This window comes from Danaus plexippus, chromosome 14 (genome assembly GCF_018135715.1).
Source record: "Danaus plexippus chromosome 14, MEX_DaPlex, whole genome shotgun sequence".
Classification (NCBI taxonomy): domain Eukaryota; kingdom Metazoa; phylum Arthropoda; class Insecta; order Lepidoptera; family Nymphalidae; genus Danaus; species Danaus plexippus.
Window position 1 is genome coordinate 5,182,006 of NC_083546.1, and position 25,833 is coordinate 5,207,838.

A 25,833-nucleotide genomic window follows, 5' to 3' on the forward strand; every position below is an offset into this window, starting at 1 on the left:
GAGAATAAAAAGTTATTTGTCTTGCTTGATGATACTTCAAGTAATTTTATAAAAGATTGTGTTGTTGTTGCTATTTTATTAAGACTGGAAATTATCGCATGCATCTGTACTTATTACAGTTTCCCATGGCGTAAAACAATAACTTATTAAAGAATGCGTTTTCTTGTTTTTATATTGATAATATCAAGAGTATTGCAGGCCTTAGAAAAAAATTAAGTATTATATACAATGATTACTAAAGAGATATTCAAATCTTATGACTCTACGATAACCTTGATTATTGAATAAATTTTTTATGATCTCGTAATAGATGTTTTAATATTTAAAGATGTATAATATTATTGAACAATTTAACAGAATGATATTTTTTTTTTATTTTAAATCAGGAATATGTTTTGAATTTGCTATGACATCAATTATTCTTTTTGATTAGTTATCAATTTTTATTTTTCAAGTTGAATATATAAAAAATGAATGCAATGAAATTTAAATTTAAACATTCATAGGAATATCAATAGCTTAACTAGATACAAATGTATAAATGTATAAATTAATGTATAAATCAAACTAGATAGTTGAGTTCCAATATTCCAATATGCTAACGCAACGCATTTCGACTAGATCACTCTTCGCTTACTTACTGAGCTCTTGACATTACTCTTGAAGGATGCGATGTTAAAGTAGCCTTGATTAAAATTCATGTTTTGAAATATTTCCAGTTAGTTAATAAGAATATTATAAAGACATGAATCCTAGATTTTCTAACGAAATCTAAAATACGGAATATTAAAATAATACATTACATTCATAGAAAAAAAAACCTATTTCTAAAAATGGCAGTGAAACAGCTTGTATAAATATTTATAAAAATAAACATAGTCGTTATCTACATTACTCATAAGTATATTCAAAGATATAACGTGATTTTCAAACACTTAAACATACATATAAAAAGTAAAAAAATTTTTTTTTCTTCTTTTATTTTGTATTGAATTTTATAAAGCTGATGTATTTAATCTACTGAGATTAAATATATTGATGCATACTAAGGAGATTATTCTTACATAACTTGTTACCCGATCGTCATAAATTCAACAGCGCAATGGATGAAATTTTCAAAATTTTTATTAAAATATGTATAAAGATCTTTCTTATAACTGGTTACATATGAAAAAAATTATAAGACGTTTATTTACTGCTTATACATACATATTTATACTTAAAATTGCTGATTTTAATTATACAAATATTTATTTTCCATTCTTCCTTATATTATAAATCTAAAAAATGTAAACAAATATGTACGTAAATAGGTACACGATAAACATACAATTTAAGGTTAAAAAAGATCAGGAAATAAATAGTATAATAGGAACTTAAACATCTATTAAAATACGCGTATATTGTTATAAAAATGAATATGTAGAATGTTTTACCTCAACGCATGTTTACTAATTTATTATAAATACGTACCTAAACATTTTATTCAATGGTAAGACTCGATCTAGTAATCACACATAGTCATTAATAGAAAATATCCTTGCAAAAATAAGAAGTTATAAACGATAAAGTGCACTTTTTTGTTTGTGAAAAAAATATGGCATAAAATAAGCCTAGAGTGATTTGCATAATATTTTTCTTCATAAGCGTCGCATTCATTTTAGGGTTGCCAGGGTAGACTAGCAAACTATTTTGCACAATAGTATTTAAATTTTTTGGTTATGAAGTGACCAATTCTACAGTGTTGACCAGCCTCAGAATGATCTTCCTTGATGAGAATCCTTTTCCTAGTTGTTAGTACGGACAGAAGCTAATAGAAACCAGTTTCTTTAACATTGTGCCCGATCTAAATATGAAACTATAAGAATTGTTTGAGAGAACTTGTAATAATAATTGAAATCATTACCTATTATTATTTACAATTACAAGTCATTTATTATAACAAGCCACTTAGAATTGATTAAATAATTATAATTTCCTTATTTCCTCATTAATACCGAAGAGTTGTAGTTGTAACCAAAAAGTTAATCAAAGTTCTTAGAATCTAGTCACCTAAAACGTAAAGAATTTATGAGAGTTATTAATATGCTTCATTCAAGACAGTACATGTTCTTGGATAATAATTTTATTATGCTCAACGGTTAACGACTACAATTATTCCGTTAAAATGAAAGTTTAATTATTGATTGTATTTAATGTCTAAATAATATGGCTACTGGCATATAACTTTGTTAGTATGTCTTCTTTAAATTCTTTAAATCGTCGTTTTAACATCAATTTTTTATATAAAATTCCTCTAGATTTTATCTGTGTTATGCGAAAAGCTACAAGTCACGCCATCTGTGTAAAAGTGAGAGAACTAACAAGTGTGGAAGCCTTCTACAGGTTGTAAGTTATTCATGAAGCTTGAAGAGGTTCCATTGTAAAGTTATGTTCTCGCTGCTAGGTATTTTTTATTTCTTTATATATACTTAACTACATAATTTTATTATCACTTTAAGTGTAAACAGATAATTATTCTAAACCTAATAGTGCACCCGGATAAAATATAAATATGTTTAAAATATATTTCTTTTTTAATTTTCAACTTGTCAAGGAAAACAATTTTAATGCGACGATCATTTCTTATCAGCCTTTCTGTCTACTATTTTTTTCAGATGCGCTAGACTATTTTATTGTATATGCTTCTAGCTATCAAGAAAAAAATAAAAATGTCTTAATGTTGAAAATTTTATGAAATTGTCGCAGCCTAACTGTATTTTACAAAGGTTTTTTTTATGGTACTTGTGACTAGACAATTATTTTGAAACTTATTTGGATAAGATCGGTAATTATTTCTTAAACATACCGAGTTCCCCCGATTTCAACTAAATTTTGGGAAGGAATATAAAAGAATAATTTAAATCTTGAGTTGTTGCAAAGATTTGATTATGGTTTTTCATAAATTTGAAATGACTAAATGAATGTAACTAGTGTTATCCTAAATAAGTATGATATTTTGTTGTGGTTTAAATATATAGTTAAAGAAAATGTCAGAACTGAGTACAATAATAGGTTACGGTTTTAGTTATATATACATTAAGAAATCCAAAACGTCAGGATGGACTACTGCCGATGGCGAAACGGAGATACAAAATAGCCATTGGCATCATGTCAAATAATATCTCGGAAAACATCCGTATCCTTAGGCGGTGGAGTACACACAGTGAGGCAAGATAGCTTCTGAGACGTAATATAGTTCAATTACGCCTGCGAATATGGGATCACGAATAATACGGACGGCAAATTTTTGAAAAAAATTAAAAAATCTAAATTGTAAGGCGAGTCATCAACCCAAAAATGGAAGCAGAACTTAGTCTAGATTTGAAATTACTCTATATGTATACCAATAATGTTGTAATGAGTGAGGTATCGGCTTTCTCTGTTCCTCAAGCAATTTTCTCTGAAGTCTACTTGGTCTTGGTAAATTTTGCTGGAGATTTCAAAACAGGGATTCAAAAACTCGTAAAGACGATTAAGGCAATGAGGGACTGTCGTGAATGGTTTTTTTTTACGTAAAACGTACAAACTAGTATCTTGATGAGGTTAAATCAGAACAAGTTCTCACGGCAATGGAAGATCTTGGATAAAGTTCTTTCGATTTCAGACACAAGTTATTCGGGACTTCCTTCCAACAATATTTTCTCTGACTGTATAAAAGAGTTGCTATCGTTCGCATAACAGTGAGTGCTATCAATATGAGACGAAACCTCTTCGCATTCAATGGAAACACCGTGCGGCTGCTGGGTCCATCGCGTTGCAGGGAGAGGAGCTTCAACAATGCCTGGTCTTGCGACCCAGGTGTAGGTTTAAGGGGCCCTTATCTAACGCGCGTTAAACGCTCACCTCACGCGAAATAATGACGAAGATGGCACCGAATTTTGTTCTAAGACAGTATTTAAGTCCACATCTTCCGATCACCTGCCTTCAACAGCGATCTTTATAGATCTTCTTTACAGAAAACGAGAAATCCATTTGCAAAGCCCCTCTTTCAAATCGTAATACGGGGCCTCCGTTAGAAAGTTCCAGTACCAGATCCTTTAAACGCCCTGAGTGTGACTGTCGCTTTGAATCTCAAGCTTCAATGACTGAAGTTCGGATATGAGTGAGATGTAATATAAAGTCAGTGAACATGAGTGATCGTGGTGACGGCAGTATTAACAAACGCTCAGGAAATGGTGCCTTTGCAAATATCTCAGGACGTCCATGTTGTCATGTCATGAAAACTTCTCTCTGACGTGATGGTACAGATACATATATGTACATATGTATGTAGGTCTGTAATTTGAAGAATCTAATCTGTTATCTTTTTATGCACAGAGTTACGTAGGTAGCCTTCCATGAGAAGAAAAAATTTGTCTTATAAAGTAAGTAAGCATAAAATGACGTGTTACTGCAACGAATAATTATGTGTGTTACCGCTATAGTCTAAAGATGACTTCGAGACAAAGAGAGTATCCAGTATATCAACTCTTTCTTTAGTACTGTAGGTCAAGTTACCGGCTGTTTGATGTAGTGATCAAAAAAAATAATTTCTCCGTTTGCTTAAATTTTTTTTATATATTGCCTCACTATAAATGATATTATATGTAAGGACGTTGGCCATTAAAGCATACAGGTTACTAGGATTGTTAACAGGGGACAGAGCGACAAATAGCAATATTAAGTGAACTATTTTTTCTCATATATCTTCCATATACAAAAAGCGATCCGTTTCATATTTATTGTATATATTTATTATCTTTATTGATACATTACATAAACTTTTTCAATTCTTCATCTCAAATAATTTAAAAATATTATTGCGTTCAAAAAAAAAACTAGAGCTAATGAAGTTTCTTTCATGTCTATGATTCATATTTATAAAACAGAGTGATATATCCAATGAAATATTTAAAAAAATTACACGATATTATGTCAGCCCATAAAATTGAAATCGTTTTATTTATAAACGCATTTTACAATATATTGCGGATACCATTAAATGTAACTGCAAAAAGTAGTTGCGAGATGATGTGTGGCCCTGCGCGTACGCATTGTTTGGTAATCCCGTCGGGGAGTCGCAAAAAATGTGGGAACTATGATTGTTATAGTGATGGATTTGCAGACGTTATAGCCACAGTCGATTACTATAAACAACAATAATTTTTGTTGTATATAATTAATTATAAACATAACTAATACGGCCTTTTAATGTAAAAAAAAAATTACAATTTTTAACTGCAATTAGTGGAAAATTATGGACTTTTAAAATTTCCCTTATTTAATCCAGAGATTATTACAGATTTTTAATAATATTAAAGAATATACATATGCTTCATTTTGTTTTCTTCATATTTATAAAATAATTAGCAATGTAATATTTGAGTGATATAAATAGAAACTATATCGATACATGCTAACATCACTACTCTAATTCAAAAAGCTACGTATAGATTTGGCTGTCAGGATGACGACGCGCCTACCTCCGTTTGCCTTTGAAAGCCACATTGACAAAAGCATCGCAAATAGCCGTTATTATTAACATTGCAAGCCCTATTAATATGATAGTGGAAGACCATTATTGATAGCACTATTATCGACTGTAGTGAAGTCGCGATAATAGGGACTCGTGACAAATAACGTTAGACTATCTTGTAAAATAATAACACTATGCCTTCTAAGGAAAGTACATAGATCTAGGAGTATATTCGTTTATTACAGATTGCCTATAAGAAGTTTTGGTCTTTTACACCCGTATAAGCTGTTGGTTTTTAGAAATAGAACCAGAATTAGTTTGTTCGTGTATGATTAATTATTTATTACTTTAATTATTTATTACTTTATTGATCTAATAATGTTTCCACATCAAAGTTCTATATATTTTTCATTATTATCATTACACACATTTGTCATATAATATCAATGCTCTCTATTTAAGCGACACAGAATGTATTCAAGAAGCCAACTATTATTTCTCTCTTCATAAAACATCTTTTCAAATACACAATTGTATAGCGATCACAACACAACATAAAACACGCCTTTATCATAAAATAGCATTATGATTTTAGTTCAAAGTATTATAGATTTTAATATAAGGAGTTTAAAAAAAACTTTTGTTTAAAATACTGTAACTATTTCATGTATTGAGTAGATTGCTTTTGCAATGTTTTATGTGATACGTTTATAAAGTTGTACACAATAAAGTTTTTTGTAATTTTTGCAAAGGATTAATTCAAGTTTGAGCTTAGTATGCATAATAGGTTTCTTAATTGACGATCTATTAAACTATTTTTTATATAGAGAAAAGCCTAATATTACGCGTCTTTTATAGTATAGTCTTTTATAGTAATAGTTTTAAATACTATTTTTTAGATATATAAGTAAAAATGTTACTATTTATGTAATCTTCACATACATATATGTACATAGAATAATATGGTTGGTTTTTTTACCTGTTTTCAAATTGAGCTTTAATTAAATGTTATTGATTTCATTGAGAGTTGCTTGGCATTATTATTGAATATCCTATGTCTTCAATAAAGGTAAATGTCCGAAAAAATTCGGAGGTAAGTTTGTTTATGTAAAAAAATTGCGGTCGGGACACAAGGCTTTCATAGATTAATCCGGACGATAAGGACACAAAGACGTACAAATGTGTACCGAACAGATTCCAGATCAAAAGCGGATAAACTCAAATTTAAAGTACGAAAACTTTTTTGTTATGTTTATCAGATTTTCGTATAGCACGTGTTGCGACTGGAGATATTTTTAAGACTTTTGCTTGTATCTAATGGCCTATTTATTGGCGCTAAATTTGAATGACAGTTTACATAAATATCAGGTTATATCATGAGAGCGCCTCATAAAAATATCGTGTAAGTAGTTTGCGTGTCTTGTCGCAAAACGACGGTAACGTTATGAACAAGGCGATTTTATTATTGTACGGTAGTTTTTTTTTTGTTATTTAATATTATTGACACATTGATCTCACAACTAAATGTTAAAGTTTATCTTTGCATTAAATTTTATTGAAATCTGTTTTATTATAAGTTATAAACACATGCAAAACTGATCACGCTATTCTTATATTAATACGATTTTAAATATGTGCTCATATTTTGTATCTGAATTAAATGTAAAATACTATTGTTGGTTGTAAAAGTAAAAAAATAAAAGTCTATATATTTGCACCAGCTATATTTTGCTTCAAACATGGCCTTAAAGTGGAAAATTATTGCGGGTAATATTTTAAATTTCAACATTAATTACTCATAAGGACATCGTGTGTGGCTTGATGCATCGCTGATCAAAATCACGATAATGGCCTAAAAGTTGGTGAGCGTTATAAAATTCCTAGAAGGTTACGTCACGACATCATTATACGCTCTGTCCTTTGCTTGATTATCTAAATGTTCTGTACAATGGTTTTAAGGCAAGTTTGGTTAGTAATTGTTCGTTATGACGGCAAAGATTAGTCCTAAGAGATGAGAGATTTGGGATTACGACCCGCGCATTATAGATACTGAAACAATAAATATAAATATCTAGTTTCACCTTTTTCATTAAAATTATAGGTTTCGCTGGTATTGTAATGTAAATTTTATTTAAAATCACACATATTAATGAATATTCTAAAATTTTATTTGAAATAATTAGTAGTTGGTTTCAAAGTTCCTAGAAAAAAATTCAATTGCAATTACCAAAAATTATATTGATCGTATAAAAAGGAAATATATACACATATACCAATGAGTTTTAACTTGATGGTGACATTATTTTCTAAGATTCATTATGTTATCTTATGCCATTGAATAAATAATGGTAGATGAGTTTGACGTTAAGATTTCCTGTTCGTAGACAGACCAAACAATTAAAACCTGCGCAAATAGAATTGCGAAGGTTTTCCTTGATGCTCAATTCGCGTATTAAGACCTTATTGTTACAAAGCAAACATGATATTTGGTTGAAAAGGAAGCCTCATTGTCATGATATCTGTGCGGTTGACAGACTCTCATACAAACAGACTTAAGGCCTATTGTGGTGAGTATTAGAGACCTCCTTTAATCCGTTCAAAACAATTTCGCACGAATTGTTTGTATCACATTGTTTGTTCTTTGTTGAATCGTTCGCTCAATTTGGAGGATTTCATTGGTTAGAGTTACGAACTCTTCAAATGGTTTGGATTCCTAAAAACCTTTGAATTTCATCATCAAAGTATATTAAATATGTTAAAAATATATGTTTAAATAGACTATTATATAATATAATAATAGGATTAAGAAATTTGATAGAATTTGATCATGACAATAGATATTAAATTCTTAGACTTGTTTATGGTTTAGTAAAGTAAAAAATAAATCTTAATTTTTTTACAATATACACATAGATGTTGCACTTCTACTCAAAAGCTACGGAAAAAAAATTACAATGAAATGCATAGTTTTCATATAAAATCGTAAGGTTATATTTCTTTCTTTCTGAACATAAAAAATAATGTACAATCTACGAAAGGAACCCACTACAAAATTATAGATATAAACGGTTTTCATAAAAACTAGTGTAGAAAATAGTAATTAAATATTTAGATTCCTTATTGGAAATAAAAGGAAATTGATGGACCAAGCTATATTTATAATGAAATATTTTAAATAGATGCCAAAAGAAATAAATGGCATACATTATAGTTTTAAGTACCAACTAAACAAGGAGTACATAAGAATAGGAATTTTTTAACGATATGTATACATATAAATTGTACATGTAATCACAAAAATTACTGGAAATCTCATAGTTTTGAAATTGTGTACTTTTGAAGCTTTCGGGTTAAAAGTAGCTGCTGAAAATTCGTTACGAGAACCAAATTGACCTATTTTTTCGTGGAGGTGCTCTTGTACTAAGTTGCCTTCACGTGATACAGAAATTGTTACAAATAAAACAAAAGCCATGAATAATTTTATTGTTCAACCCTTGTTTTTGTTTAAAATATACATATTATACTATGGTTATACAGTTATATGTTCTCATTTTAAAATGACTGATTTAACTGCAGCATTTGTTCGGGTTTCATTGGTGGAAAACCTCAGATACAGCCATTCATAATAACATTTGCAATCTAGCATTTGTTTGGTCTCTGCTATTGTCACATATCTAATCACTTATTCAATCGGCTGTTATTCTCAAGACACATAAGCATGTGTATTGAGATACCATTGAAGGGTTCTAATTAGAATGGACAAGTTTATACGCGAAGCACGTTTGGCTATTAATTGGAGCGACTGGACGGTTCATTAGAGAGCACAATTGCTCTGCACTGCCATTCAGTAAGTTAATTAATTGTTCATGCATATTTTGTATATAAGGCTATGTTGTTCACAACCAGCTTACTTTGATTCGCTAGTAGTTTTTATTTCGTTTTCTTAAAATAAAATTTGGTTTTCCATTTCTTTGCTATTTTTTCTATGTTGGAGCCCGTAAGTATCTAAGTAGAAAAAGTAATGTTGAGCACTTTTCATATTAGTCCTTTGGTAGCCTTTAAAAGTATCATTTGTAAATGTTTTTAGTTAAGCGTTGCAATCTTTTGAAAAGAGCCTAAATTAAAACTTAGTTCTAACAACGAAAATGGCTTTGGAAATCTCATATTTAAAAGGTTGGAATTGGTAATCTGTAAAGGGATAAACCAAAAAATAACATTTAAGGTTTCGCTAAAAGATGTGAAAAATAATACCATGCAACATTTTCGTAAAGGTTTATATTTTAATTAAAAAGAATGAGAGCAATGTCCGCTGTTTAGTCAAATAAAATAAAAAATAAAGCTATTAGTATAATGATTATAAGAACCTCAGTTAACTTCAAATATTTTACTTTAAAATTACACGGAGAGATGACAAAATTCAGGACGTTAGAGTCAGTTATTTGCTTTGGACACACATGAACAATTCTCTAATGAAAGTAGTTAGGGAGTTTTCTTTCTTGTTTCATCTTATTACAAAAGTTCCGATTGCTTAGCTCGTAATAAGATATAAGTGTTTATGTTTTAGTTTTCTTTTGTCTTCGTTATTTTGTGGGTAAAGTAATAAACACAAAGTCTTTATCAACTATTCTTGCACACATCATTACTTCTACGGAAAAAAATTTTTGTACATACGTAATTTGTTAACAAAAAAATAATAATTAAAGGTGTACAAAAAGTAACAAAGGAATTTGATTCACAAATTACTATTCCCACGTAACTCATTGAAAACACAACATTTAAAAGAATGGATTTCAATCTAACGCTCTATTAAGCGGTACGAGGAAGATGATCTGTCTATGTTCAAGCTTATTGTTACTATTTGAAAGCCCCGAATATTGTCACAATGGACCCCGGAGTTGGGACAAAGCACCACGTATAATTAATGATAGAGACCACGAAATGTCGCTCTCTTACTTGACAATGAAGAACAACGACGCTATAGATACGGCAGATGAAACGTTTGTTTTATAATAATAATAACCAAAACTAAATTGAAATAAGTTTTACGTTACTATAATTTATAAAATAAAGATGTAATGATTATTATTTTGCTATGATTTCCTTTGATAGACTGTTGGTTAGATAAACAGTTTATCTCCTTATATTTCCGAAAGCGAAACATCAAATGCGTCTCTATATATTTGTTCTGTGGATGTCCAAAGCGACGTTATATCGTTAGATTAAGATAAAACAAAAACAATAATCCTTTTCATTACGTCTACACTCCTTTATTTCAAGTTTGAATGGCAATGTCTTCATATCTTTCAATAAGAATCATAGCTTGTGTGGGACGGGCTTTAGAGAACTTTGATATCTTTTATACTATTCTTAGTGATTAAAACAGCAATATTATATGGTTTTTGTTGGTAAGGTCTAAAGATTATTGTTATATTGTTACTGTTTTTGGAAACAATTGACCCGAATTGATTTATAAAGCAAAATTGTTTGCTTCAAATAAGCTACTTTGGAATATTCTATAAATCAATAAAAATACTCTAGACTGTAATTGTGATATGTGATAGTTTGCATATATTTTGTAATTTTTTTTAAATTTTAAAAAGTGAAATACAAAAATTTGAACGTATTATCAGGGTTAATGGCAATCTACGACATTACAGGTTTTAACTGGTATACATAGAGACAAACTTAAAAAGAATAAGGTTAAAATATTTTGACAATTCCAAAGCACGTTAAAACGAATTTTTAATATAAATAACATACTTTGTTCAAAAATGTTTATGAGATTATAGAATAGTTTATTTTAGAAAAAGTATAAGTAATGTATATTTAGCGAATTGTGAATAAAAAGTGCATGCAAAACTGTAAAACAACTCTAACCGAAAACCATAATTTGACTTAAATAGGAATTGAAGTTAACAGCTCTGTATCTGAGAATACAGTTTTCGTAAATATAGAATTAGAAATTGCAGTGAAGCTTTACGATTTTGATATTCACCGGATCTCACTGCGGCTTCTTAATAAAGCAAAGGTGTTTAATTGGCTGGCAAACTGCTTGCGAAGTAATTACGACGCGGTTGGCAACCGTTCAAACGACCCGTCAATCTACACATAGAGGTGGGACCACTTGCTTCATCAGTGTATTGATATATTTTATAATTCGTAATAAACAACTGCGTTTGTTTTTATATTTATGTATTTAGTTTAGTCCGTTATTTTATTCAAATGTTGAAACTGTGACTGTTTCGACTTATGAGTCATATAATAGAAGAGCGACCAACTAGATTTTAAAAGGTTAAGCGATAATCAGATTATAAAAACAATTTTTTTTCGTATATTTTAAACATATTATATTAACTAATCATGAAATTAACATACAACGTTCGAGCAGTCGCTCTACCTCATAACCAATTAAATAATTCTGTTACATTTTGTCACGATTTCATTGTTTTTTTTTACTTTCAATACAAGACGTGACCGAATGGATGTTTGATACAAAGGTTTTTTCTACAATAGGTTATTTTGATTAATGTATACCTTTACTTAGTAGATAAATCGTATTTAAATTAAATAATAAACTGAATGACATCAGAAAAATATATACCTTTAAGAGTTGAGTTCGTTTCTACATTTGAATAAAAATTATCGAAAATCCTCTGAGGTTTAAATTTATTGATATTATATATTAATTTTTAACAGGTTTTTAAAAACCTTTCAATTTTAATATGCTCCAAACATATGTATTCCAAGTTTTTTGTAGTGCTTATTAATTTTATGTGTCATTTTTGTGTAAACAATGCTACAAAATGATGTTTAATTATTAAATAAAATATAAGGCAAACACTAGGTTTGGAGATTTTAGCGGTGTGTTATAGTACAACTCTATAAGTAGCGTGCTCTACCGCGGTGTTGTAAGCAATCGTTCGTGCTGATGTTCGCAGACTCGATTACTGTTTTACCGCATGATAGCTCAGTTAAGACCCTATTTTAGACTCATCAACTCCTTTGAAATGTAATTAATTCTTCGGACTTCCCACTTGATTTAATACGACGTTTGATTTATGAATAGAGAAGTCAAATAAAATTTAAGTTTTTGTTTTGTTATAAAAAAATAACTGCCTATAACTATCAATATAATTATTTTTATTCTTTTCCGTCTGTCTGTTTGTTTCCGCTAACCTTTGAAACGGCAAAACAGATTTTGATGAGAATTTCACTCTCATATAGCTGATATCATAAAAAAATATTTAAGCTATTAAAACTAATTAATGTTAATATTGATATTAATATTAAAAAAATACTACCCCACTATACAATATGAAATTTGAAGATCCAAGAGTTTTTGTCTTAACCTGCCTTATTTAACCTGCCTTCATCAAATATATTTTGGTACTAATTTTAGATTATTAATTACCGTAATCTTTTTATCTGTTTGTTCAACCATTTTTTATCTGTTTACAGTTCATAATAATGTTATAATTTATATTAGGTTTTCCTTTAAGTTATATTTAATTTCAACACATGTACGTATATCTTATGAATTACTAAAAAACAGGTTCTACAAGAAAGTATTTACCTAAAATATATACAAATATTATGTAATAAATGAAAGCTTACGTACTTTAACTTCTTTTTGATAACTTAATATATTTAAAACACAACAAGAATATTTAGTTACTTGTAACAATAATTTAAATTAAAAATATATTCAACCGAATAGATGTTATGAGTGTAATCGATTTGCATCGATAAACTTATTGTTAGCATCAACGTATTGAGGCTCTTCTCCCATTCCATAAATCATTAAGTTATGGTCTAGTAATTACGAGATGTGGAACACATTCAAAATGTTTTTAAATCCTTTTCCACATTAACATAGAACTTAATCATAGTTACTGGAAATATCAAATAACATATATATATGTAATAGTACGTTTAATTATATAATTTATTTTACTACATAGTAAATTTTACATGTAATAATTGTTATGACAAGTACAGTAGTTACAAAAATTAGCATTTCTATTACGTAACATGTGAAAATATTTTAAATAAGTACAAATTATATAAATAAATGAAATTAATATTCTATGAAATAAAGGGATTCAATTTAGATAAAATTCAATAATCATCAAAAACCAACGGACGTTCTAAATTAATATTGTTATAAAGTTTATGAAACCATCATTCAGTTTCCAATAATCGAACGGCAGATGTCAACAAAGAGGGCAAACTTCCGAAAGAGTTGGAAAGTAATATCGTTCTCCCTGGTAGCGAGTCAATAATAAACAAGGGGGCGTTTGATACACTTGTAAACTAATAACCTTCCCTAGACGGTGTATTAATGTAGAAGGTAACGTACTATTGTTTGGGTATCACATTCATTTGATTTCTGTGCAGCGATGTTTGTAGAGCTCTGTTGTTTTTGCGTTTTTGTAAAGAGGAATTCTTTGGGTTATTTCACTTTTAGGTTGAGTATGATAATGTGAAATATATATAACAGATATTAAAAAATTACACACACAATAATATGTCATTATACATTTGACGGAATTCAAGATAAATTTTGATATGTTTTTAGTCAGTTTTTAGCATTATCGAAATAAAGAAATTACACTAAATTTATTAATGTCAAAATGGGAATAGAAAGATAAATACAATGTGTAACTGTTATCCTTCCATAAATAACTACTTCATTGATTTTGAGGAAACCTTGCAATATTATATCAAATATATTAGAATAGCATATAGCCTATTATATATTTTTACTGATTATGACTCAGAGTTTCTTCAGGAACACGTCATAGCAGTTGTATTTTATATCACGTGGAACAGATGTCGCTGCCAGTCAGTTTTTTTTAATAACCAGCAAAATCTTTTCTTTTCAATACCAATTCGAATACCTCTTGGACGAAGTTACGAACAACAGTCAACTATAATTTAAAAAAAAATCACTCGTCTAAATTATTGGTGTGAAAAAAACATAAGTTTTTGAAAAGCATGACTTGCGGTGTATCTTCAATTAATGTTAGTCTATATATGAACCAATAAATTTCCTTTGCCGAAAGCTAGATCCCAGTCCTGCTTGTATCACAAGACCGGTCAGTACAACTCGTTTTCGTATCGTTTGACAACATCGTGTGAACAATTTTGTTTTTGTTTTAACACCGATATAGTGCTAATTGATTAAAGAAAAATACTGCTTCTGTTAACATGGCACTGTGAAGTTTAATTAATTCAAACTAAATTAATCTCCTGAATGGGTTATTTTTTAATATCTAAAATATTGAAGATGTATTACAATTCCACAATAATTTGAGCATGTTTCCAATGTGCAATTTAAGATCGTAAATTTTCATTTAATTTCTAACGGTAGTTATATTGTAATAGTCAGGGGCGTACATTTTCATTTAAAATATATTAGTGTGATTGCTTCTAAAATTAATAACATCAATTTAGTTGTTATAACGAACGCCAATAAAACCTATAGCTGTATAGAAACGTAAATAATCTTATTACAAATCACTATACCACAGCAGGTGTCGAACTCAGAACTAATAACGTTTACTAGAAACAGATTGGATTAATATTAGCTTCCGTTGTGTTACTACATAAACCATATTATAGCATTCGGAGCTTACATGCAAATATAATATATTATTTTCTATATATTAAGGTTCAAATTTATTTCCTTAGCCAAATGTTTTAATGACAGTTTTAATTTTTATTTAAAATCAATGTTTATGGGAAGCGAGGAAAACTAGTACATTTATCAAAATAGGTGGAGGGTAATGGAGGTTTACCTTTAAAATTCTTTTTATGTGTATTACAGCCCTGAGCTTAGTAACTTGAATCTGTGCTTGCTTTTTCTCTCATATAAAAGTTATATGTATGGGTGAATAGCTTTACCTTGTAAATAATAAAATAAAAATTCGAAAAACATTTATTCAAAAAAATGCTTAAAACTTCATTTAATTCACTGAAATGTAACAATTAATAAATATTTTGGTAATCTGTATCGGAAAAACTTCAGACTAAATGCTTTTTAATAACTGCTACTTTAAAATATTAAATAGTTACAAATGCTAAGGCGACTTTATTACTCAATTTGGCTGTCGTACTAGAAAGCACTATATTTAATAAGTTTATAATTGCTTCATTTATTGACACAGTTTCGTTTATGTTTTTATAGGGAGTATCGTTTTAAGGGGCAATAGTTCATCTATTTAATTATTGTGGCCGATGTGTATATGGTAAATTGTAATGCTTCAGAAGAAAAAAATAGCAGAATCGGTAATTTTTGGTACACTTATTTATGATAAAACGAAACGAAAACTATTTGAAACTGATATCCCTATTGAACTCGCCTGAATACGATCTGGAGCTCAATGATTATAAGTGTATGAATCATAAGGTTTAAATTTATCCTCGTATGATTAGGTACATATGTAAATTTTCTTAACATTTTAAAATATAAAAAAATATATATATTTTCTTGTTAAATCAAAAGAAAGACATCATTTTTAAAAATTAACTCTTGAACAAACAATGGTATTATGACCCAGGAGGCACGGCTGAATGGGCTAATTATTCACGATTTGACACGCAACAAAAGTTTGTTTGTAAAAACTATGACGTGAAATCTTATTTCCTGTATTCCGAATTCTATTACAACCCTCCTCTCCTGTGTCTGATTGCCAAGAACTGATTGAATGATAACTTTATATGTCCTAAAAAGTAATTATTTATAAAATAAATCTTTTCTAATTAGGAATATTATAAATCTATTTTTTTTATATAAATTTCTACATATAAACTTTGTAATAAAACGCACAAGCCAATTTATTTAATTTAAAAAGTCACTGGAAGCTTGTAGCTTCTGATACAGAGATAGTAGGAATAATAAAAGGAAATATACATTTAAAATTCTTATGTGCTGTAGTGACCTACAGTGCGTTCGGTCGCGTGATCGGCTCGCGTGTCTCATGCCAGACTCAAATTAAAATCGAGTCGATAAGACACAACGCGCCTCACGACCGTCGCGAGGCGTCTCTTTTAATTACGCACCCTACACCATGTCAACTTATCTACCCCTTACAATTCAAATTATTTAAAAACCCATTATTTGGTTTGTTTCAAAATCGAGTAAACTGTTAATTTAGGCAATTGAAGGGTGAAAAATTTGGACATATTAAAGTTAAATTTTGTCTTATTTTGGTAAAAACGTAAAACTTCACCTTTATTTATGGTATACTCACATCTGTAAAAGTATAATTATAATATTTATCCTTCTGCTGATGCGGGTAATATAGCGATCACAAAAATATATGTACCCATTTTCATCTTTTAACTTAAAGCATAACTTAACTTTATGCTTAACATAAGTAAGATACTACAAGCATAAATACTAGAACCTATAAAAATATACGTTCTTTTGGAGCAGGCGCCATTAACGGGATACCTGTAAATCTTTTAGCAACTTTTATGATATTTGTTAAAAATCAGACTTTCAGCAAATGCAAGTGATGGAAATATTTAAGGTGCTTTAGGAAGAGAATGAAATTAACACTATCTATATACCGTCGAAGAGATTGCGTGCGAATGATTCAACTGACACTGTCTGAAAGCTGTTCAATTTTAATTGGGCCAGCTTTGCTCCTGTACAGATGGAACCGATTGTCTTATTTATATAGGGTCACGGACCATATTATAAATTAATTGTGTTTAAATATTGGTTTTTGCAGCGATAAATCAGTTCATTAAATGAGAAAAAGTGACACAGAAAACAGATTACTGATAATATGTTATAAGTCTCAAAAACTGTTTTCAATTTAGCTAGACTTACTAAATAATGTTAACATAGCTTCGTATCACAAAATTTTATACTAATAGCTTGAAGTTTATTCTTTATAAGTCGGTGATGACACGTCAGTGGCATATATTGAATGTGTATATCGACAGCTGACGTAGCAGATTCATTAGAATCCCTCGTTTCTTTTCAAATGTAACACCAGAATTATGAAAAAGATAACATGAAATTAGCTAGAAAAATAATATTTGAAATAAACCCTTACGATTTATTATCTTTATTCCAGAACCATTATTACAATTTATATCGTTAGAATATACCAAGAAGCAATCTAATTTCATGCCGCTAGATCCATTCGCCGCTCGATTAAGGAAGAGCAAATTGGACCATCAATTTCATTCTCTAGTCTTTAGAGTCTTTTTAAGGACCTCTTACACAATAGTACCTACTGTCTCAATGAGATTATTTTATTGTTATTATACTGACCGACTTTGTAATGAGAATACCTCCAATAACAACGAGTTGAAATACGAGAATGCTTTACTTTAATATCAACGACTGCATTGTCTTTTTAAATAAGAGCAGACGTTTATATTCCAATTTAATATTTTAAGGCGATTAAAATTCAATTTTAATGCAATGTTTTTGAAGATATCTGAAGTTTCATGGATTTGGTTTGTAAAAAGGTTTTAGTTTTAAATTATACGAATAATTGTTATAGATATGAATATGAGGTAATTTAAATATGATTAATAAGTGCTTTAAATTTAATATGAAATTATTTTAGATAATTTTGTTAAATGTATTCAAGACTAAAAACTTTTCATTTGCAAATCAGTCTGTTATGTTAGATACAAGTTAGAATAAACAGAGCTCTCAAGCCCTCGGGATTTCAGAATGACATCAATTCTGATAGTTGTAAATTTTAGACGACCCAGCTTATAAAGTATTACTTTTATAATAATAAGTAAATAGTGCAAATATATAGTTTATTATTTTTATCATGTAAAGAAGGAAATAAAACCAGAAACTAAAGGATTCCAATAAGAGTTTAGTCGGCAACAATATGTTATATTAAAAAATAAACATACCTGTCTTGATTACGTAAAAACATTTTTTTATTATAATAACGATTATAATCAACAAAAATATTAATTACTGTTTTAAGTGACTGACAAACTAACGTGTCCAAATATAGTTATCAGATGATTTAATTAAGTTAATTATATAAACATTTAATAACTTCGTGTAAAGCCATCAATCAAATCAATAAAAAACGCCAATTCGAAATTAAAAAAGAGCCACAAAATAAACTTGTTTCGGTCAAATCGATTTATGACACTTTAATAGATAGCGTGGCATGGCATTGCATTTACATGATAATTAAAAAAAAAACATTGGAGTTGTATAGAACTAATAAATTCATGGTTATAAACAAACATACTATAGACGTCTTCGATATGTCTTAATAACGAACGAATTCCTCTTTAATTGGCGCTCTATCAGTCAAACGCCAGGTTCATTATAAATAAAATATCGAAAGCAGAAAAATTATTTAACTCAGTTGAATGAATAAACTCACCGTTCTTTAAGATTTTATTCTGAGATTTAATGATCGGTTAAGCTAGATAAATAAGTCACATGCGAATTATGATAGAATATTAAAATAGTTTATTATTGGTATACGAGTATGTGATTTAGGAACAGCAAACACAAAGGATGCAAGTTTTGATAACCATTTAAACAGAATTTTGGACACTTTGAATTGAAAGTTTTTATTTTTAGCAGCGAAAGAATAATTACTGTTTTTTTAAAATTCTTAATATCTTTCTTTTTTAGACTAATGACAATTCAGAGAGCATTGATTTTTTGTGAAATCTATACAACTCTTTCTAGACTAAGTAAATGCAGCTTAGAAAGTGTATCATTTAAAGCCACGAACGGCTTTTGTACTAGGTTTTTTTAATGAAACTATTTTTTTCGGATTACTACGTGTATTTTATTATTTTTAAAAATTACATACTACCGACGAGATTCACAGGTCGTCTGCCCGTGATCATGGTTGCTGCAAAGTAAGCGTAACGTCGGGAGTATGTAGTTTTTAAAAATAATAAAATACGCGTACCAACCTAAAAATATTAGTTTCATTTAAATGAATACTCGCGAAAGACTTAGATCTCATTAAGTATTTTGTTATTTTTATTTCATACGGGTCTAAATCAAGAAAAAAATTACTCACATACCTACATTAAATACACTTTATACTAAGTACTTTCAGCGGTACAGACACTTAAACCAAAATCTTGATTTTAATTATAATGTTAAGATCGAATGCCTATCCATAAGATATTAAAAAAAAATGATAATGCTTCAACAATAATAGTAATGAGTTTTTATACAAGGATATATATTTAGATCCGGCTAGCGTCGTTAACGAACATCCTACCTACCACGACGTTTGTCACTCAAAACCCTTGTCGTCTTTCATCGAGGGTGAATATAATATAAAACTTCATTAGCGCATCTGTGGACGGCGCTTCACAGATTATCATCGGAGTAATGAAAGCGTGACGTGTAATTCAGCTTATTTTGTGGCCATGTTTGTTTTAATATTCATTTGTAAAAAAACATTAAAAGTGTTTTAGGGAATATTCTGAATATATAACTGGAACATGACTTTGACAATAGTTTTAAATTAATAAATCATTTCTAAAGTAATTGGTTTATTATACAATAAATATAAAGAGAATTGAGTTACCAAAGTTATCCGCAAGATGTCAAATCTAATTACATGTTGCGTGACGGATCCGACGTGATTGCGGCACGAGCGACGTGCGTAGCAAGTCTAGTATCAGATAAATACGTATGACCTAACAAATTAGCTCTATTAACGTTGCCATCTGAAGTTTATGTTACTTGAAAAGTTTTGAAAGAGACCGTATAATGTTGCCATTATCATAATTATAAAGTACTTACTATATATATACATATTTACTTAGATAAGGAAACGGCATGGTATCTTTTAATAACATAGGATATTATAAATGTTATACTTATTACCTACTATCAAACAATATCTGTTCCTAATTTCCATAATGATTTATTATTCATGGCTACTTTTATCGAGTTCCTAAAAAATAAAATATATTTGATAACCAGTACCTAGGCTATTCATACAGGGAATTCGTCTAATTATTACTCATAAGCATATAATTATTTAATTAAACCGTTAAAAATATTCCATAAATAATCATACCCTTACGAGAAAAGCGTAGCAAATTTAAAGGGATAAACCACGAGATGGCCAGATTGTACATTTAATTAGTATAAATGTCAGTGAGATTAACAGACGAGATATTGTTACTATACTCGCGATGAACGTGACTCAACTTCGTGAACTTCTGATACACATTCTTTTAACGATTGTATATTTTATTAATAGGACATTGTATTTTAAAATATAATTCATTGTATTCTTTGAACATCGTTTATGAAACAATCGAAATTCAATTTAATATAATTTCCTTATAAACTCGAAAGCCGCTTTTAACCAACAATGGACTCTCAGTAATACCTTTAGGAGGAAGAAAAAATGTTTCAATTAATCAAATAGTCACGGAATGACTTGAAGATTCATCCGATCTGAATTGACGACATTATTACTCCCTCGTAACAACATTGAGAGGGAATTTCAATTTCACCTAATGCAAATTTAATTCACCCCCTACACTCAGAGAAGGGTTCCTGTCTATTGTTTAGATAACGTTTTTTTATCCTAAAATTCCAATGTTCTGTTATATCTAAGTTAAAACTAAGAAAGTATATAAGAATAAATGAATATTTGTACAAACAGAAAGACTTTTGGATTTTTTTTACTTTAAAGTAATTTATACAAAATAATATAAATATTGAAGGTATGGTTAATATGCTTAAAAAAGGTTTGCATCACAACTTATTTATGAAATACTAGGAATTAACTGCTTAATAACAATGTGCAATCTATAAAACACTAAAACAAATATTAGTTTACTATATTTTATAACATAAAGTATGAAATTATATAAGACTCTGATCAACAATATTTATATAAAATAACATAATTTAAAATGATACTTACTCCACAACAGCAAGAAACTTTTATGTAATTTTACCACAAAACCTAATACCACAAACCCAAGAAAGATCCAGTCATTATACAAGGAATTCTAGAAAGTATTGTCACTATTAAACATCAAATTACGATCCCTAAGCCTCCAGAGTTTGTCTATTAATCTTGATTATTTAAGGCTTTGGGGCGAATTCCCCTCACTTAAATTAGAACAAACATTTGTAGTAATTAGTTTATTATGAAAAATAATTTGTTAAACTTTTAATTTATAATAGGCTGGAAAAAAGTTCGAAATTTGAGACATTCTCATTCAATAAAAACTTTTTTACGTAATCAACATTTTTTATAGATAACCATAAAATTTTTATATATAAAATATTTTTATCGTTTAATTTTTTTAAAAGTAGCTCGTAAGTTAACGAAACTTATTCTTTGTTAAACGAGATAGTCTTAAAATTATGTTCTTTAAAAGGAATCAATTTCGTATTCTTAACAACATTTCATGGAACAAATTAGAAAATGTGAATCGGTATTTATTATATTTCAAATAAGGAAATGCACAACCCGAATAAGTACAAACAACAAGAGAGAAAACATTATATAATGGCGATTATAATACGAGACTAGAATCCAAAAATATATTCATATATTGGTTTTATTTAAAAATGTACAACTCTCGTTAATCTAAGATATTTTTATAACAGAATAGTTTTAGTTCATTGATTGTGAAATATAATTCTGCTATTAAAGAAAAAGAGCAAATGACACGACAAATGTGCGTAGGTTAGGGATAAGGAAATATGTAGTTGGAACAAACAACACCCTTACACGACATTATGCATGTTTTCCCATCATTACGTCTTATCGTATTCATTAAGACACGCCACAGTGCAAATATGATCACTTAGTTCCAAACACTGCTCTCAGTAGAAGCTGGTATCTGAGTTAAACAGATGTTAGGACAATGACTTAAAAGTTACAATTATTACTTTAGACTTACAATTTTACTTCATCTTGCATTGGCAGTTAGCGGTATATTGTTTAAATAATAACAGCAAATATTTCAAATATTAATTTTTATGATTTACTCTTAAAGTAACATGAATAATTCCGTCTAAACTAAGCAACCGAATAAAGTTTCACGACCCACTTTTAAACAACATCCCAACTAATATGGTTTTCAATTGTTACATAAGTTTTTTTTTTTGTTCAGTTTCACGATTGTTTTATAAACACAAATATATTTTTAAACTTTGTTATGACGTACATTCCAGTTATTTCGACCTCGGGAAAATGAAGTGCTATATTATTTTGGAAACACTCGTAATTTTTTGATAAAAAGAATGAAAAACAATATTAAAACCCTCGGGCGTTACGCTTTTAGATTCGTTTGGGTCCAGGAATTGCAGGCGGTATTTAAAAATCTATGCAAGATTTAACATAAGATAACTATAGCCTTTATTTTGGTGAAAAGGCGGGTTGAGATCCGTCTTTAAATACAGTTTTTATATATTATAAAAGGTACGGACGATTCTACCTGTGTCCTTTCTTATAAACGATAGTTGGCACGGATTAAATTTACGAATGGTAAATATTATTTGTACAAGTAAAGTTAGATTTTCTAAGACAATATCAAACTGGTTTGTTTTTTTATATTTTTAATTACTCTCTTTGATTACATTTTGTATTTCTTTTTAGTATTATTTTTGAGAAATTATATATAAAACAAATATGTCATTTCCAATACAGCAGAAATACCCCTTTGATTAGTACAAAAATTAAAAACATGTAATTTAATATTCTTGTAGTTTAGAAAGTGTATTCATACGAACTTATCTATTTTATAGTTTAACCCTTTAACATGGGAAACAAGGATCCTATCTGCATTGTCAGGCACTTATTGCGGTCATATAACGATATAAACACATTACTAGCGCTCGCATAATGTCAGCAGGGCTATGAAATTTGTTTATCCAATGGCGCTACGTAGTTTCCTTTTGTTTGCTTATAAATAAAATCAAAAACTGTTAATATTTTATTAGTAGTGTAACAATTACTTCAAAAATATATATCTCTTATATCTACCTACATTTTTAATATAATCAGTAATTATGACACTATTATTTTAAGGTTTTAGAAATAGCGGAAGTACTACACAAGATTTTACTTTCTTCGAGAAAAATCTTATCTTTAAAAGTGGTAATGCTCTAGGAAGTGTGAGATAGTGTGGGAAAAAAACTGGTGAAGCTTAACCGAGGATTATCTCGTACTCCGTGTATACGTTATCTGCACAACGCCTGCAAAATTGCGATAAGGATTAAAAATACCCCGAATGTCGGATGACGCATGAAGACTGAAGTAAATATTTTGCTAAAACCATTTTGTTTCGGCGAAGTGTTAATGGATGCTAAGATAAACCGATTTACCTGCACATATAATTGAAGATAAAGCTACTAATGAAGGGTTCCGGAATACTTAATCTAAGTAATTTTTATCACCTTTTTTTATATCTTATACGGGTTTTAGTTTTAATAATTTTCCGATAACAATATTTTTCTAGAATTAATAATAAGATAAGGCGTTGTAGGTAATGAGTGTAAAATTCATTTATTTAGGTCACAACACCCAAGAGGTGGTTGAAAGTTAAATGAGCTTAAGTTTCAAACCTCCACGTTTGCGGTGTAGAGCAAAACGTTTTGTTCTCGGTTTGATCATGACTTTATGGGAACTATAAAAATTACATGTTTTTTGCTTGTTTTGCTGGTGATTATTAAAAAAAATGCTAAACAACAATTCATCCAAAGTTTCACTCAATGACAGTACTTTACATATTTTAGTACAAAAGTAACAAATTTCGCCTAAATCTAGTTTTACGAGATTTTGTTACAAATGCACTCTTACATTTCTCTCATATTAGGTAAACTATCCCATTTTCAACATTACATTCATAATAAGATTCAAACACGTTACTGATTTACTAGTGTTTATGTATTTTGAATTCTTTGTTATCTTTTTCAAATCTTATTTAAGTAAACATATCTGTGACAATAATTTTATTTTTAATTAATTCACGTTATGTACAAAATAAATCCTGAATTTATTCAATGTCCCCAATTTACAGTTTCCGTACACCTCAATTAGCTTACAAACTAAGGCTAATTAGCTATCTTAAATGTACCTAAAAAAACAATAACAATTCTCATGCAAATGAAACAACTTCTTTTAATTTTCGTCGCATACATTTTAAACAAATGGTCCACGAATTAATTGTTCACTATCACGGAATTATTTAATGTTTTTATCTTAAGAATTAAGTGATTACGACTTGCATATATTTTTTTGGTTTATAGAAAACTACAAATATGGGTAATAAAGTTTTGGATATTTTATTTTATAAATCTATAAGGCGTATAGAGGATGCTAATATATAGTCGACGATGATAGGGATCTAAATCTTGGGATTTTGTTAATAGATACTATCTGTAAAAAAAAAAAAAACAGTCTGACAACTGCACTTCTTGAGAGAAAATCTATAAGAGGCGAAACAACTTCCTTCAGAACAGGATTTAACTTCAAACATTCTACATTTGTATTGAAGTACTGATCATGTTATGTATAGTGGAAATACTTTTTTAGTTTTATTTTATTATTTATATTGCATATGTTTTACTTAAGAAAACATATGCAATATAAATAATAGTCATAAAGTAAGTTATATTACATACAATTTATATATAACTACTACTGGAACTAGAATACTGATGCTATAATTATTTTTCTTAACCTATTTATTGATACAATAGACATTTTTTGAATACCAGAGAAACACAAAAACACAGACAATGAAATAATATATTTTTTTTAATTTAATCTTTTTGATTTCACTTTAATTTTGTCTTTCATTTTATCTTCGTTTTTATATAAAATCACTGAAGCCTTAGTTATATAATTATGGTTATGTAAATGTTACAAAAATAAATCTGCATTGTATTGTAAATATATTGTCACGCAACAGGCAAAAGAATTTCAACACATTGTCAAAAGCTACCTTATGCTTGAGGCATAGGTTTGGAAATCATACATTATGATTTTATATTTGCAGTGGATAGGAGGATGATTGTATACAAAAGACACGACTTTTCCATTTTTCTCCCGCTGCTTGTCCCACTTTTCGGCATCCAAAACATTAGAAATGAAACATTCGAATTTGGAATTTTATTTGTTGGGAAAGTTAGACGTTAACACGGGCGTCAGTGGAGCCGGAGTGTTCCTTTACGAAATAGATTTGATTTATGTAAATAGCATGTCAGTTCTCCAAAACTGTCTTGGGATTCAAATTATATAGCGTGATTTTTAAAATATTGATATCCATGATGTCATTTGCATACTACACATTTACGCACTTACTCTTGTAATGAACAT